We start from the raw sequence: 16,908 nt of genomic DNA, 5'->3' as shown, positions 1-16,908 counted from the left end.
TTTGATGTCCAAAATTTTCGCTAGATGTCGCTGTACTACCCGTAAACTAGCGAACGGCATTCTATGGCTAATTACATGTATTAAATTGTAAATATTATTAATGTTCTCTTTCTAGACAAAATGGTTAGCGTTCAAAAATTTATTAATGTGACTGATTGATGAATGACCTAATTAGAATTCCCGTCATAAAAATGTGGCGTTCCATGTTTAAAGGGTCCACACGCTTCATGTTCTAAAAGTAACCTTTAGGCTGGAAAGTCACATGAAAAGTTGTCGTAACTTAATAATAGATGGCGCTGCATTCGAAAATCTTGACTAATAACTCTATACCATACTACAGTAGAACCCGGTTAAAACGATCACGTATAATACGATTTCCCGCATTATACGCCATTTTTCGCCGGTCCCTACAATTTGTGACTTGTTTTCAGACATTTTTTCACGGTTAATACGACTCGCGTCCCCGCTTAATACACCATCTAAAACCACCTATCTTGCATTACTTTACAACTTTATTTATGCGGGTAACAAAAATCGGAACTAATTGTACTGTACTAATTATGCGATTCTGGCGACACCGCCACCCGTAAAGACAATTTTTTAATTTGTCGTCCTGTCAGCGGTTAGTGCGATAATTACTATCTACCTACATACACTTCGCTCATTATCACTCCTGCGGTGTTGAGTGTCGGTGTTGAATTTCTGAATTCTTTGTCCCATCTTTTTGGTTCAGTGATGTCAAAAAATAAGAAGAAAAGCATTATCGCTCCAAGAAAACGTAACCATATTAAAAGTTTACGATGAAAAATCACAATTATTTCACGTTTAATACGATTTCCCGCATAATACGCTTTTTTGGCTGGGTCCCCTCAGAATTGTTTTAAGCGGGTTCTACTGTATTCAATATACTCTATGCTGGGGAGCCTGCGTCCACCCTATGCACTGTCGACTCAGGACACTTGTACGAGCTTCAATTGTTTGATATGCACGCCGCACGCCCGCCCCGGTGCTTTACACTTATGCAGTCAAAGAGGTACCAACGCCCGCTAGCATTCATGTTGGTCATATCCATATAACCTAACCAAAAAAAAAAAAAGCCCTTGACATGACGGACCGATTTTCATGAAACATGACTAAGAACACTCCCGACTAACTCAGCTTTGAAACAAAAGAAACTAAATCTAAATCGGTTCATCCGTTCGGGAGCCACGATGCCACAGAGGCACACAGACAGATAGACACGTTATAGTTATTTCTTCTTTCAAGGGGGCAAAGTTGTATTTTAACGCCGAGCGTGGAATTGAAAAACGAGCAAGTGAAAGGATTCTATAGTTGAACCACGAGCGAAGCGAGTGGTTCGAGAATAGAATCCTGCACGGGAAGCATGGTCGCGCGATAGACGATAAAATATCAGGCCGTCCCTATCCTATAATACTTACAAATAGTGCGATAGGGACGGCCTGCTATTTTATCGTCTATCGCGCGACCATGCTTCCCGTGCTGAACTTGCGAGTTTTTTAACACACGAGAAGTAAAATACATTTGCACCCTAGTGTAACACAAAACTGGTTCCCTCACTATAGCGAGGAAACTACAACGCAAAAAATTCGTTTATCACTGCTTCCAGTAGTTCCACAGGTGGTAAATCATCTTTATTACTAGATTCACCTACTTTTATCAATTTTAAAGCAGTTAATTTGACTTTATTCAAGGTTAAATTACTTTACCCACTAGTGGATAAAATGCGTTTTTACCCGCTGGTATAAAAGGGCAAAACACGAGTTTCCGAGCTAGTGAGGGGAAAAATTTATAACACCCGTTTTTGCGTCGGGGGTTAAAATTAGCGTGTACCTGCTTATTTGTGACAGTCAGCGCCACTGTCTCTGTCACGCACGTTGTCAACAGTCAACACTAACTTATTTAGTTGTATCAAGAACGATATAATACGTGACTGACAAAGCCCATACAAAAAAGCATACCCCTGAAATCAACCTGAATATATGAGCTTTTTAGGCTTGAAGCTAGATGGCGCTGTTTCGCAGTCTGGAAGTGGCCAAAAGCATATTTTCCCCAAATATTTTTGCGCATTCAATTTAAACATCTACTTCTACTACAGTACTAGCTTAGCCTAGTGGACTCTTACGCCGTGTCTTGCGTGGGCGACTGTCGCGCGACCGTCGCCGTCGTGTCGCATACTTCTATATCGATAAGGTTTGATGTCGTATGCGTCGCATCGCCGTCGCGCGATCATCGCGCGACCGTCGCCCACGCAAGTCACGGCGTTAGGGTATCAGTAATACAACTGTGTTATGCACGCAATGGACTAGTTTCCTACTAGTCAGATCTGGGTGGCTAGCCGAATGGCACAATCGCTCACGAAACGCTCACGAAACGAAGCGCTAGTAGATATCTATCTCTATCGCGCTTGCGTATTGGCGCGACAGAGCCAGCGGCATATCGCTTTCGTTTGGCGTCGGCCAGGCCCCGTAGCCGAATGGCATTTCTCCGACGCCAAACGAAAGCGATACGCCGCTGGCTCTGTCGCGCCAATACGCAAGCGCGATAGAGATAGATATCTACTAGCGCTTCGTTTCGTGAGCGATTGTGCCATTCGGCTAGCCACCCAGTTTCTTTTTAAGAACTGTAAAAACGATTTCCTAATATATAATTAATTACTATGCAATACTGAGGAGTGACGTCACGGTCAATTCATTTACTTTTTATCTTTGACTTATTAAATAGAAACTGTGTTTAAACATAAACACTGTCCATATTTTTCTTCTAATTAATAATTATGTGGTGTGGTTATGTCGTGCGCTGCATAAAATATTTTATTTTAAGTATAGGAAACAAGCCGATTGTAAAATATGTACCTAATGCATTTAATTTGTGTTTTTGTGCAGTAAACATTTTTGATATTTTTGTCTTATCTTGTCCCTTTGTAAGTATGTCGTCGTGTAATCATAATAAATTACAAGTTTATAAAGTGACGCGATTTATAATAATTAAAATAAAATAAATATATTTACTTCATTGCAATCGTCATTCCCCTGAAAATAAATAATATTTGATTAATACGAACATAATTAGTTAAACTGAATATTGGTTGCCACATCCTTATGAGACTTTCGATGAAAATTATTTTGAAAAAAAATACCACTTATACATTTATAAATAACTATTGTCCCAGAGCTGTAAGAACCTCTTTTTGACACATGACAGCTTCCACAATACGTAAACTCGCGCAACCTAATGAAATTTTAAATAAAATCCTGTAATAATATTTAAAAAAAGCAAGTACTTAAAAACATTATTTCGCTTACTTTAAACATAATTTAACACATGTTACATTTTTGCGGATGTTCGTTAGTGAGTATTTTACGATATTAATTTATCACGCAGGATTTACTTATTATGTCATTTATCATTCATTTTTATTTTTAAACTAGTGCTGTGGCAGTCTGTCATTTCGATTCAAATGACATTTCAGTAAGTTGTTAGAAATCGTATATTATTTGTTTAAGTGCCTCTTTGTACATAGGGCCTAATCGATTCAACCAATTCGAAATGAATCGTTAGATTTGGCAAACGATACGTCTTAGCCACATCGCAACATACTTCAAAACAAATGTGTCAAAAATGTGAACTTACAGATCCGGGACAATAGACTAGATTTTGCCAGCGCCTTCGCTCCGCTCCGCAGATATCGGATTTAGGACCGATGTACCATACATTTAAGCCGTCTTTCTTTCTTTTTACTATTTAAATCCTTCCGATATTCGATATCGGATCGGATAATGTGAAAACGCACTTAGAAATAGACAAAAATGTGGGATATGGGTTAAATTGGGTTAAATTGTGGCGTAGGCGAGAGGCTGGCAACCTGTCACTGCAATGTCACAGTTTCATTTTCTTTCAACCCCTTACTTGCCAAGAGTGGCACTGAAGCTTTAGTAGTTTCATGTGTTCTGTCTACCCCTTTATGGGATACAGGCGTGATTGTATGTATGTATGTAAATAGACAAAAAGAAACTATGTAACTCTCCATCCCTTCAAGTAATCTCCACTTAAAAATCACGTCAATTCGTCGCTTCGAGCTCCATTTTGCCGTGAAAGACGGAGGAAAAGACATGCATACACACTTATAATATTAATACACAATTATGTATGGATTTTCCACACTGTACGTTTTTGATTCTTTTTTTTTCGATTTAATTTTTTTTTATTTTTGGAAATTTTCATACTTTTTTGACAGAATCAGCTCTTTCGATTCTAATAGGAGATAAAAAATGACCCAAAATTTTCATAAATTTTTTTGCTTTCCTCTGAGTTACGATCAAACAAGTTTTATGGGAAATTGTAACTCAGTGGAAATAAAAATGTGACATGTATTTTTCTCCTGTGTGATCGAAAGAGTTCATGATTCTGAGTAGAAAAAGTACCTACAAAAATTCACACATTTGGAAAAAAAGCAAACCGGACAAAAAAATAAAAATCCGCCCTTTGTTAATGCTAACAACTTGTTTCGAACTTGATAAATAATTTCGTAAAAATTCTATGTCTTACCTTAGTTTTGGAATTGCTTAATCTTGTTGGCAAGTGTTTCTAAAAACAAAATGAATAAGGAAAGGTAAAGAAACGGAACGGTTTTAAATGCGGACGCGTAGACAAGATGCTAATAAGTACCTAGTCCGTAGCATGTTTTTTTTTTAAAGTTTGAAGAGGTAGACGTTTGACCACGTCACACCTGATGGTAAGGGATATTTTTTCTCTATGGCTTTTCCGTCTTATTGTAAGGGCCTGAGTGCACACTTATATTGGGCGAGCAGCGAGGCTGGCGTGCGGCGTGCATATCAAACAATTGAAACTCAAACAAGTGTCCTGAGTCGACGTTGCATACAGTCAAAGAAGATCAAGTATTATAGAGCGTTACTGTCAAAGTGAATGTAAATCACAGTGCCTAGACCGCGTTCTCTCGATACAAACTTAAAACTTTTTAAACCTCAGTTTTGACAATTTGGCCCATATTCTTAGCTGAGTGTCAAAATGTCAAATATTAATATTAGCGCCATCTAGCCGAGCGTCCCCCAAAGGTGTAACGCCATCTAGGCCACAGTGCCTATTTCTGTATGATTCTGAGATACGGTTTTTAGGGTTCCGTAGTCAACTAGGAACCCTTATAGTTTTGCCATGTCTGTCTGTCTGTCCGTCCGTCCGCGGATAATCTCAGTAACCGTTAGCGCTAGAAAGCTGAAATTTGGTACCAATATGTATATCAATCACGCCAATAAAGTGCAAAAATAAAAAATGGAAAAAAATGTTTTATTAGGGTACCCCTCCCTACATGTAAAGTGGAGGCTGATATTTTTTTTCATTCCAACCCCAACATGTGATATATTGTTGGATAGGTATTTAAAAATGAATAAGGGTTTGCTAAGATCGTTTTTTGATAATATTAGTATTTTTGGAAATAATCGCTCTTAAAGGAAAAAAAGTGCGTCCCCCCCTCTAACTTTTGAACTATACGTTTAAAAAATATGAAAAAAATCACAAAAGTAGAACTTTATAAGGACTTTCTAGGAAAATTGTTTTGAACTTGGTAGGTTCAGTAGTTTTTGAGAAAAATACGGAAAACTACGGAACCCTACACTGAGCTTGGCCCGACACGCTCTTGGCCGGTTTTTTTTTCTTACTCTGTAGCTGTCTATACGGAGTTACATATATGGATTACATATGGACGCACGCACGGTCGACCGCCCCGCTCTACATCCCGCCAAACGCTCCACTCCAAGCGTCCACTCAGGCATGTATACATTTTCCTTCAGTGTAAGTGAGAGAGAGAGACATTATACGTTACGAGCGCGAACGATTAGCATTTTTTCTACGCATCTAGGCTATTTTTAATTTATATACATAAGTATACACATACATTATAATCACGCCTGTATCCTATAAAGGGGTAGGCAGAGGGGGTTGATTTATATATCCTTTAATATGGTACAAACAACTTTACGATACAAAACTATAAAAGTATCAATATGGAATCACAAGTTTTGAATCATACAAGGTGCTCGCGAGGAACCCATATAACTTTAACGGCATATTCTTGGTCACATTTTAAGACTAAAATGTCATGTAAACTTTTCTAGATTTCGTCTAGTTTCAGAGTTATTGCTAATTTAAAAAAAACATTTCCGTATTGTTACTCAGTAGAAAAGGTTTCTTAACGGCGCTGATGCGCAATTGTGGAGCATAGTCTCACAGTAGTCATTGATAGGGATGTATATCTAGATTCCTAAAGTTTTTTCTTCGATTTTTAGATCGCCTAATATTTTTTGGCATAATGATCATTTGGCCTAATTTAAATGTCTTAATATTGTTTCGCCTAACGCCGTTAAAACCCACTTTTTTAGAAGCGATTCGGATTTGTGTGAGGTCACAGTTCTAACCTAACCTAAACCTACCTTTCTAACAGCGAATCGGTTCTGGGTAATGTCATTTTTGGGGCAAAATTTAAATTATGCCAAATAATCGTTAGGCCAAAAGAGCGTTAGGCATTTCATAATTCGGCCAAATGAGTTAGGCCAAGTGATTTTCGAACAAACGTCATTAGGAATGTAGAGGTAGTCCCCATTGATAGATGTCAAAATGTGACAAGAAAAACTTCCAAATAATTTGGTTTTTAGAAAAATAAATGAAGGAACTCATTTTAATTGCCAACTTTATGGATAAAAAAAATTATGTGAAAATACGTCCAAAAAAGTAAAAAAAAAAAAAATTTTTTTTGGCGAAAAATTCATATAACATTTTTTCTTTCTTTTTGCCTCAGAAACGCGTGGTTCAAGTTATGCGGGTTCCTCGCGAGCACCTTGTATATTAACTAAGGTACAGCGGGGCACTTTCAACTGGAGGTAGCTGCATCAGATCCATTTTTCTGTTTTACAATCTTTGCAACAAGGATTATTTTTATAGAATTTACAATCTTCATGCTAAGAATCTTCCCTCCATTTTTAGCGCCATCTATTAAATAGTATCATAAGTACATGATGATGCCTACATGTAAAATTATTTTTCTCGAAATGTGTATTGACGTGATATCAATATATTAAAATAAAGAAGCACGTCATTTGTTCTTATAAAAAATAAAAACACGCAAAAATATTTGGGAAAGATATATAATTTTGGCCACTTCCAGGCTGCGAAACAGCGCCATCCACATTTCAGGGGTACGCTTTTTTGTATGGGATTTGACTGTCCCGTTATGATACGGTCCTTGGTTTGCAAAATAAATGAACTTAAACAATTTTGTGTGACTGTTTGTTTCCTAAAAAAAAAAGAATTAAATAGATTGTCCACTGAGTGGTTAAATTAATTAGTTACCCCCCAGTCAAAATTGCCCCGCTGTACCTTAAATGTTATTTTATGTAATGTTTACTTACGATGTCTTCTTTCAACATGTCTATGTACTGTCATAAAACAATGATTAATAGGTAATATCAAGTAATATAGTGTCGAAGTAATAACCTGAAATGTACGTAACTTACTAAAAGTATGAGTAACATAACGCAAACTCGGACTATTAAATTAAATTAATTTTAATTTGATTATAGATACTTTTTTATAGTTGTTGGGAATTAATTCAAACCATGCCTTAAATCGACCTGGGGCCCGTTTCTCGAAAGGTACAAGCCTTGTATTACAAGTGCGCGAACTGTCAAATAGTATGGGTTGATTGGGTTGTCATGGAAACACACTTGTAATACAAGGCTTGTACCTTTCGAGAAACGGGCCCCTGGCGTCGTTCGGTTCAGCAGGAGCTCAGGGTGGCATGGGGTGGGAGGAAGTTACCCAAACTGCCCAAGACCGGAGTAAATGGAGAAATATGATTCGAGCCCTACACCCCAGAAGAGGGTAACATGATGTAAAGAAGAGAAGAATTCCCATATCATGGGTAAACTTTTTATTTCAGATTTAGTAATTGTTTTGAGTAAATTATATTTATACTATATTTTTTAATTTTATTAAAAACTTACACTCTGGAAATGAAAATTTAAACATAAGTACCTAATATATTAATTTTGTGTGGATAGACTAGATCGTTTGTATGGAGAAATTTAATAGGTATGGAATACTTTTTTATTTTTTGAGACATACATGGTTGGTTTGTGCTAAAGAATTACATGTCAATATTTCAAGTACAAGATATCGTAAGTAAATTATAAAAGGAATAGTAGTTTATGCGACTGTGCATAATGAAGGGCATTTCGAGTGTGCGTTTATGACACGAGCCGAAGGCGAGTTTCATAATATCATCACACGAGTGTTGTAATTTATAATTATGTATAGTTGCATACACTACTTTATATTCCCAAATATCATAAGGGCTCTAGGGTGGGATCAGGAACCATATTGAAATGGGCAATCCAAATATTACTTACATTTAGCTGCAATTAAGGTAATTTTATTTAATAACATGTTAAGGTAGTTATTTAATATTTTAAGTAGGTATTTTTAGTCCTTACGTTTCACAAAAATATTAATTTGTTATTTTTTAATGACCGATGCGATAAAATAGTACAAGAAGACGTTTTTCAGTACAGATGGCCCTCCGAAGTTTCGACATGGGATATAATGAACCACTTCTCGCACTAGTGTGTAAAAAAAAACACCATGTGTACTGAAAAACATGTTAAAACCTAACATACTTGCGGCTTTCACATTTTAACATGATTGCTTCCGTGTAACACGAAACAACAACAGTTGTTGAACATGACTTTAATTATTAGGCAAAAAAGGTGCTGGAAGAATTCGCTCTTTAGCGATAAGTCCGCCTGTTGTTTACCTTTGTATGTGTTGCTTCTTTATTTTGTATTGTTGTATTTTATCGAGGTGTGCAATATAAACCTAATTAAAGTTAGGTATTTTCCTATAATGATTTATGCATTATCATAGAGGCATAGGACACAGTTTTAACGTGTTTTTTTTACCTTCAGTCCATTTAAAATTGTCTTGGCTAACTGTAAACAGAAGAACATATTTTAGCGTTGATAATACACTTAAGTTACTATTTATTTATCTTTTTTATTACATTTTTTATACCCAAAAAAAAAACAATCAGTCGAATTGAGAACCTCCTCCTTTTTTGAAGTCGGTTAAAAAGATGTGTATTTGTTTACTTAGTATAATGTTATACTTACCTGTGCAACTTTTTTAACTTTTCCCGGCTACAAACATAGGTAGAGCCAATTAAAGTCAAACATTTATTCAGCATATAAGATAAGCCAAAAGTTATTCACGTTAAGACGAAAAAACGCAAAAAGGTAGAACATGAAAAACATAATTATGTAGATACATAACATTAAGTTGTAAATAACCTAACCACAAAATTAAAAAAAAAACCCTACATGGTGGACCGATTTCCATGAAACATGGCTAAGAACACTCCCGACTAACTCAGCTTTCAAACAAAAAAAAAAGACTAAATCTTAATCGGGTTATCTGTTCGGGAGCTACGATGGCACAGACAGACACACATACAGACAGACACGTCAAACTTATAACACACCGTCGTTTTTGCGTCGGGGGTTAAAAATATATTTATCTAAATATATTTTCTTTGTATGATTGGGATAACATTAAATGGTGAAAGTAACTAAATAAAATATTTTTTTGTAGGTCATAATTTACAACTGTGTTAAGCACTTACTTCTTAGACTTATATTGACCGGGATATAGACCGTGATTACCTTTTTGATTTTTGTCGAGCTCCCGATATTTCGACGCAGTTGCATGCATCATGATCACGAAAAACTGTTTTCCGTGATATTTCGACGCAGTTGCATGCATCATGATCACGGAAAACTGTTTTCCGTGATCATGATGCATGCAACTGCGTCGAAATATCGGGAACTCGACAAAAATCAAAAAGGTAATCACGGTCTATATCCCGGTCAATATAAGTTTAATGAAAATAACCGTGAATCATTCAAAACACTTACTTCTTGTCCCATTATAGGTAAGGGTCGATCCTTAAAAATATTTAAAAAATATGTTTTTTTTATAACTTTTTTTTGTTTTTTTTTTATATTGTTAAATATAATTTATTTAATATTTATTATATACAAAGGAAAAAAATATTGCAAAAACGGACCTTAAACAGAAAAGCATTCTCTTCTAGTGAGCATTAAGTCAAAGCAGAAAAATTGTACCTACATAACATGAGAGTTCACGAAGCGGTCATATAAAATACTTACTATTAGCTACAAAAATGTAAAAAAATCATGGTCAGCTACTATTCAAAACAAAAAATATTTTAGTGATTTTTTTATTTTTCGGAAATGTGATTATTTTTCTCTTAGTTGAAAAACAATAATTTTACAGATGCGAGTACAAATTTGGATCAATTTGGATATAAAAATACACCGTCGCTCTATTCCATGATGTTTAATTAAGAAATGATTTAAATTATGAACCTTTTGCAATCGCAAGTTCACACTGTTAGCCTGTAAAAAAAAAAATATAAGCCATTAATCATTAATTTTTTATGAATAAATAAATATTGGGGACACCTTACAAAGATCAGTCTAGCCCAAACTATGTAAAGCTTGCACTATAGGTGCTAGGTGACGATATAAATACTTGTATAGATAAATACATACTTATATACATAGAAAACACCCATGACTCAGGAACAAATATCTGTGCTCATCGCACAAATAAATGCCCTTAGCGGGGTTGGAACCCAGGACCGCGGCTTAGCAGGAAGGGTCACAAAGTTTTTGGGTATAAAAGCCCCAAGAGTATTAAGATATATGTCCAGTATAATTTGTATTTTTTTTTAAATACTACGTCGGTGGCAAACAAGCACACGGTCCGCCTGATGGAAAGCGGTCACCGTAACCTATGGACGCCTGCAACTCAAGAAGTGTCACATGTCGTTGCCACCCATTCAGAAATTACTGTATACTTTTTTGCTGTGTTTTGTGTATTATGTAAAAAATTACTTTTTTGTTTGAAGAGACAATGACGTAAAAATGTATGATGTGCGCTTTATATAACTGTAAATTTTCCTGCTCTCTGTAACAGTTACGGTAACTGTAGGTACTGTCAGTACAACTAGGGAACAAATTAAATTATTTAATATAAAATATTTTTGATTTGTCATTTTTCAAGTACTTACACTACTATATATAAATTATAAACAGATAGATATCATACACGAAAAAAAACAGGCCCACTTCTGGTTGAGCCGGGAATTGAACCCGGGTCTTCAGCACAAGTGGCTAACATCCTAACCACTAGATTACCCGCCCGCCGTGATGACGTGATAGACGTTAGCCGCGTAAGCTGAAGACCGAGGTTCGATACCTGGCTCGGCCACCAGTGGGCCTTGTTTTCTTTCGTGTATGATATCTATTTCTGTTTATAATACTGTCAGTACTTACAAGGGAAGGTTGTTTTTTTCCCCATCCTGTGGTAGCCAATAAACAAACTACAAACAGTGCGTTCATGATTGTCTTCGACGCACGCTTTCGGCTACTGTCTATGGACAGACAATATTCAATCTTTACCATGAAATAATTCAAATAATCAATTTTAAGGTTATGATAACTCTGTTCAAAGCTAAATTAAGTTCTGATTGAGTTTTTAATAAGATGACACCTCTTATTGTGTGTTTTACGCGCGACGGCGATGCGACGCATGCGAAATCAAACCTTATCGATATGGTAGTAGACGACGCGACGGACGAATGAACAAAAATATATAAATACATTATAATGATTAAAATGCAATATTTATTAGTTATAACGTAACTTAAATATTTAAACATTTATTGGTGTAAAGATATTACTTTTTGACTAGACTAATGTAAATGTTAGAAAATTACAATAGCTAATAACTAAACACTAATAACAATAATACATTATATATAGCTACCTAGAAAGTACCTAAGACTTGAATATAATAGTATAACATTTTATGTCAGTATTAATTCGTTTGAATCCATTGGTAACCCTATCGTCGGGCGCCGCGCACGTGCGGCTCGTTTCTTTGTAAGAATTTTGTAAGTATTTAAAAAGGCGGCATTTCGTGAACATCAAAGCAGTGGGCCTTCTGTACTTGTACTATGCCAGAATGACTTTCTACTACGACCATATATTATTGAAAGCTAGTTAATCATCTGAAGTTATTATAATTTTCACAAAGAGAGAGAAAATGCGGTACCACGATACTGATTGCCAGCTACAATTGTCTCTGTCAGTATACGGTATGCTTTATGACTTTTATGAGGTTGTACATACCGTAGACGCGGTCCTAAATCTACTTAAAGAGTCCTTACAGAGTTACGTCCTAAACCAACTTAAAGAGGCCTTCGGCGCCCTCTAACTTAAAGTGTCGGGCGAAGCCCGACGCACGCGGTCCTAAGCCGGGCGCCTTCGGCGCCCGCTAACTTAAAGTGTCTGGCGCACTGAGAAAAAATACAACCAGTTTTCATGTTCTTTCAACAAGTTTTTTGGTTAAAATAGCGCCTACGTGCTCTTTGGTTCAAAAAACAAGCTTACTTGTCATTTGAATCGGCAATATATTTGAATCAACAAGTCGAATTAAAAAAACAACCTGACACATATGTTTTAAACATACGTTTGGCTGATTCAAACGGATAAACCGCAACAAGTCGAACTTGTTAAATTCACAATGCAAATTTCTCTCAGTGCGAAGCCCGACGCACGCGCTCCTAAGCCGGGCGCCTTCGGCCCCCTCTAACTTAAAGTGTCGGATGAAGCCCGACGCACGCGCACCTAAGCCGGGCGCCTTCGGCGCCCTCTAACTTAAAGTGTCAGGCGAAGCCCGACGCACGCGGTCCAAAGCCGGGCGCCTTGAAGGCGCCCTCTAACTTACAGTGTCGGGCGAAGCCCGACGCACGCGGTCCTAAACCGGGCGCCTTCGGCGCCCTCAAACTTAAAATGTCGGCCTATCGAGCTTCGCCCGACGCACGCGGTCTTAAACCGGCCGCCTTCAGCGCCCTTATATTTAATAAATAAAATGTAACCCCAAAGTAAGTCAAATAAAAAATAAGTTCAAAAACTAAAACCCGAGTACTATAAGTAAAATGTGCTCTAAAAAGTATGAAACAAGATAGAATTAGTTTATGAAATTATCATGCATGATATTAACAGATGTGTATTCTTTTCAATACGTTAATTCAATAATAAGTTTGTAAATTTTAAATATACTTGCAGAGATGCCGAAGATAACCGTGGTCGTATACCACTTATGTACTTACCTTTATAATTATGGCATACGACCACGGTTATCTTCGGAATCTCTGCAAGTATATTTAAAATTTACAAACTTATTATAACATTGAATTAACGTATTGAAAAGAATACACATCTGTGAATATCATGCATGATAATTTCATAAACTAATTCTATCTTGTTTCATACTTTTTAGAGCACATTTTACTTATAGTAGTCGGGTTTTAGTTTTTGAACTTATTTTTTTACTGTGTATTTAACACAGCAAAAGGGAATGTACAAGTTTCTAATAGGGTGGCAACGCGCGTCCATAGGTTACTGTGACCGCTTTCCATCAGGCGGGCCGTACGCTTGTTTGCCACCGACGTAGTATAAAAAAGCACCCAAAAATTTTCCGTGTTAAGAACTTCACGACGAGAGGTCGCTGGTGTCGTAGAAGTCGACTGTAGGACATTAGTTGCATTGTGTCCTGTCACTGCAATATCACCATTTCGTTTATTATCAACCCTTTGATTGCCAAGAGTGGCTCTGAAACTTGAGTAGTTTAATTTTAAGTGTCCTAAAGGTGCAACTAGGGAACAAATCAAATTATTTTTATTTAATATTTTTTGATTTGTTCTTTTTTCAAGTAGTCACACTACTATAAATTATATATATATATATATATATATATATATTTTATAAGGCATATTTTATTTATTTATTTGGCAAGTACAATATAGTTAATACGTATACGAAAGAAAAACGACAAGGCCCACTGGTGGCGGAGCCGGGAATCGGACCCGGGTCTTCAGCTTACGCGGCTAACCTAAAGGTGATTAAACTCGTATACCTTACAATGAACCAAAAAAAAAACTTTTTTATTATTCTTTTAGACATCTATTATGTTTATAAAATATTGACTGTTACAAAAATACACCCTGTGTTCTACTATAAGTCATTCTTTACCAATGAAGACTAGAAAAATATGCTACTTATTTATAAAATATTATCAAACTCATTTGTTCCAAAATAGAAAGTAATTAAAAAGCTCGTTAATTATAATTATTCACGTTGCATTGCGTTATGAAAGATTATTTCCAATTATTAATGCGGTAATGATTCAATTTTGCCTCGAGTATATTCACAAAAAGAAATATAATTCATGAATGTAAAATGTGACACCTAAATGAATAGTTTTACCAGAGCCACACCTCGCACAATGGCGATCAAATAATATGAAAGAAGCGCGTTTCTACGCACACATTCTAAACTCGTGTAGGTGAACGCGTACTATGCTTGTATGAGTGAGTTAAGAGGATACGGTAGCGAAAATGCTAAAATGGAAAGGAGCCCCCCTTTCAACTTGGGAATTTTAGTTAAATATACAAGTGTTATTAACTAGATTAATCGAAAAGAAATTGTCCATTAAGAACAACTCAGTCAAAAGATATTTCAAAAAAATCTTTAAAATCGAGGTTCCGCTCTCGACACTTTCCTCCTTCAAAACTTAATCAATCGGAACGAAATTTGAGAATCTGAATAACAATGAAATAATAATCTATGTCAGACCGTTTAGCGTTTTTGGTTAATTGTTACCAATCTTGAGATTGGTAACAATTATCACACCTTTTTTTGCGCCACAATGAAAAAGGCCGTTTTTGGAAATTTTGGATTGGCTCTAGAGTCTTTAAAAAGCAGAATATCAAAAAAATCAAAACGTTTCGACACAGATAAAAATAATAACAATCTGTGTTGAAAAAATCATTGCTCTATCTTCAAAAACCAGGGAGGAAATAGTCGAGAGCGTTTGTATGGAGAATTGACCCCTACCGTATCGTCTTAAGACGTGTCGAAGTTGTTCACCCCACTGTTTTTGTAGCATGGGTATTTTTTACGCGATTACTCAGAATCGCGAGCTCTTTCGATCCTGATAGGAGAAAAAAAACCGGCCAAGAGCGTGTCGGGCCACGCTCAGTGTAGGGTTCCGTAGTTTTCCGTATTTTTCTCAAAAACTACTAAACCCATGAAGTTCAAAACAATTTTCCTAGAAAGTCTTTATAAAGTTCTACTTTTGTGATTTTTTTCATATTTTTTAAACATATGGTTCAAAAGTTAGAGGGGGAGGGGACGCACTTTTTTTTCCTTTAGGAGCGATTATTTCCGAAAATATTAATATTATCAAAAAACGATCTTAGCAAACCCTTATTCATTTTTAAATACCTATCCAATGATATATCACACGTTGGGATTGGAATGAAAAAAAAAATCAGCCCCCACTTTACATGTAGGGGGGGTACCCTAATAAAACATTTTTTTCCATTTTTTATTTTTGCACTTTGTTGGCGTGATTGATATACATATTGGTACCAAATTTCAGCTTTCTAGTGCTAACGATTACTGAGATTATCCGCGGACGGACGGACGGACGGACGGACGGACGGACGGACAGACAGACATGGCGAAACTATAAGGGTTCCTAGTTGACTACGGAACCCTAAAAACTAAATCAAAATCGATTGATTCGTTCGGGAGCTATGATGCCAGACAGACATGTCAAGCGTCAAACCTATTATTATTATAACACTCCGTCGTTTTTGCGTTGGTGGTTAAAAACAAGAAACCTCCTTCAAAACTATAATAAAACACAACTTTCTATGAAAATCGGTAAAGTGCGAGTCGGATTTCGACATTTCCATACAAAAAGGTCATGAGCGCCTGACGACATGTGATAGCAACGTACACTAGATTTGTACTTTAAAGATTTTGCGTATATTTTGGAAACTATAAGAGATAGAGCAAATAGACTTCAGATTTTGGTTGTCGGTGGCACAATTTTTTTGTTTTCGTATATATACACCATTTTTTGGACCTATTAGGGCAATATTATGGTCAGTGCAGTTCTAAACAGTCTTAAGCGCCTCTTTTTTAGTAGGAACTTAAGTCATTTTGGCAAATGATTAAAATTTTTAACAATTTCTAAACAGAAATGAATTTCTTTCTACCTGTCCATGGCGCTCACAAAATTTCAAAACATTTAGTAAGTACTTGCAGCGGCAGTGAGTGAAAATCTAAAATTTGAGTTTTTTTCTCTTAAGTTCGACTTACGCTTGACTGTAGATTTCTAATAGGTTTTCCTGTAATCTACAGGTAGAGGGCTATCTCGTGTATTTTTTTGAAAATTTTACACCAAGTAGTTTCGGAGATAAGGGGGGGGGGAATGGTCATTTTTTGCTTATTTTCTTAAATTACTTCTAAATTACCAAAATAAAAACTATAAAAAAAATATATTTGAGATGCTTATAAAATGCTCTTTCATTTGATATGTAGCACAATATAGTTCTAATAACTTTGATTTTTATTAATTATCAATTTTACCCCCCAAAAGTGCCCCCTATGATTAAATTTCGTTTAATTTCATTTAATTATATTACATGTCCGTCTTTGGGCCACAGGTTTACATACGTGTGCCAAATTTCAAGTAAATCGGTCTAGTAGTTTCGGAGAAATCGGCTGTGACAGAGGGACAGACAGACACGCGAGTGATCCTATAAGGGTTCCGTTTTTCCTCTTTGAGGTACGGAACCCTAAAAAATGTCACAAGATTTCCATACATTTTCGAACCTTCCATTCCGTTACCGCCATACAAATTGTATAACAAAATGGTAAC

At 36.1% G+C, this 16,908-nt stretch overlaps 1 long non-coding RNA gene across 1 annotated transcript; it reads right to left on the bottom strand.

Annotated features, from left to right (window-relative positions):
* Positions 1 to 4,565: 4,565 nt before the first annotated feature.
* Positions 4,566 to 10,032, bottom strand: LOC125237014. The gene is made up of 7 exons (XR_007178271.1): positions 9,999 to 10,032; positions 9,198 to 9,224; positions 8,988 to 9,017; positions 8,439 to 8,444; positions 8,034 to 8,036; positions 7,440 to 7,466; positions 4,566 to 4,605 (listed from the first exon to the last, which is right to left on the bottom strand). It is a non-coding gene; the product is annotated as an uncharacterized LOC125237014 (long non-coding RNA).
* Between the last annotated feature and the right edge of the window lie 6,876 nt (positions 10,033 to 16,908).

Source organism: Leguminivora glycinivorella, chromosome 20, assembly GCF_023078275.1.
Source record: "Leguminivora glycinivorella isolate SPB_JAAS2020 chromosome 20, LegGlyc_1.1, whole genome shotgun sequence".
Lineage (NCBI taxonomy): Eukaryota > Metazoa > Arthropoda > Insecta > Lepidoptera > Tortricidae > Leguminivora > Leguminivora glycinivorella.
The sequence above is the reverse complement of the archived record's forward strand: the minus strand, read 5'-3'. Positions and strand labels throughout refer to the sequence as shown.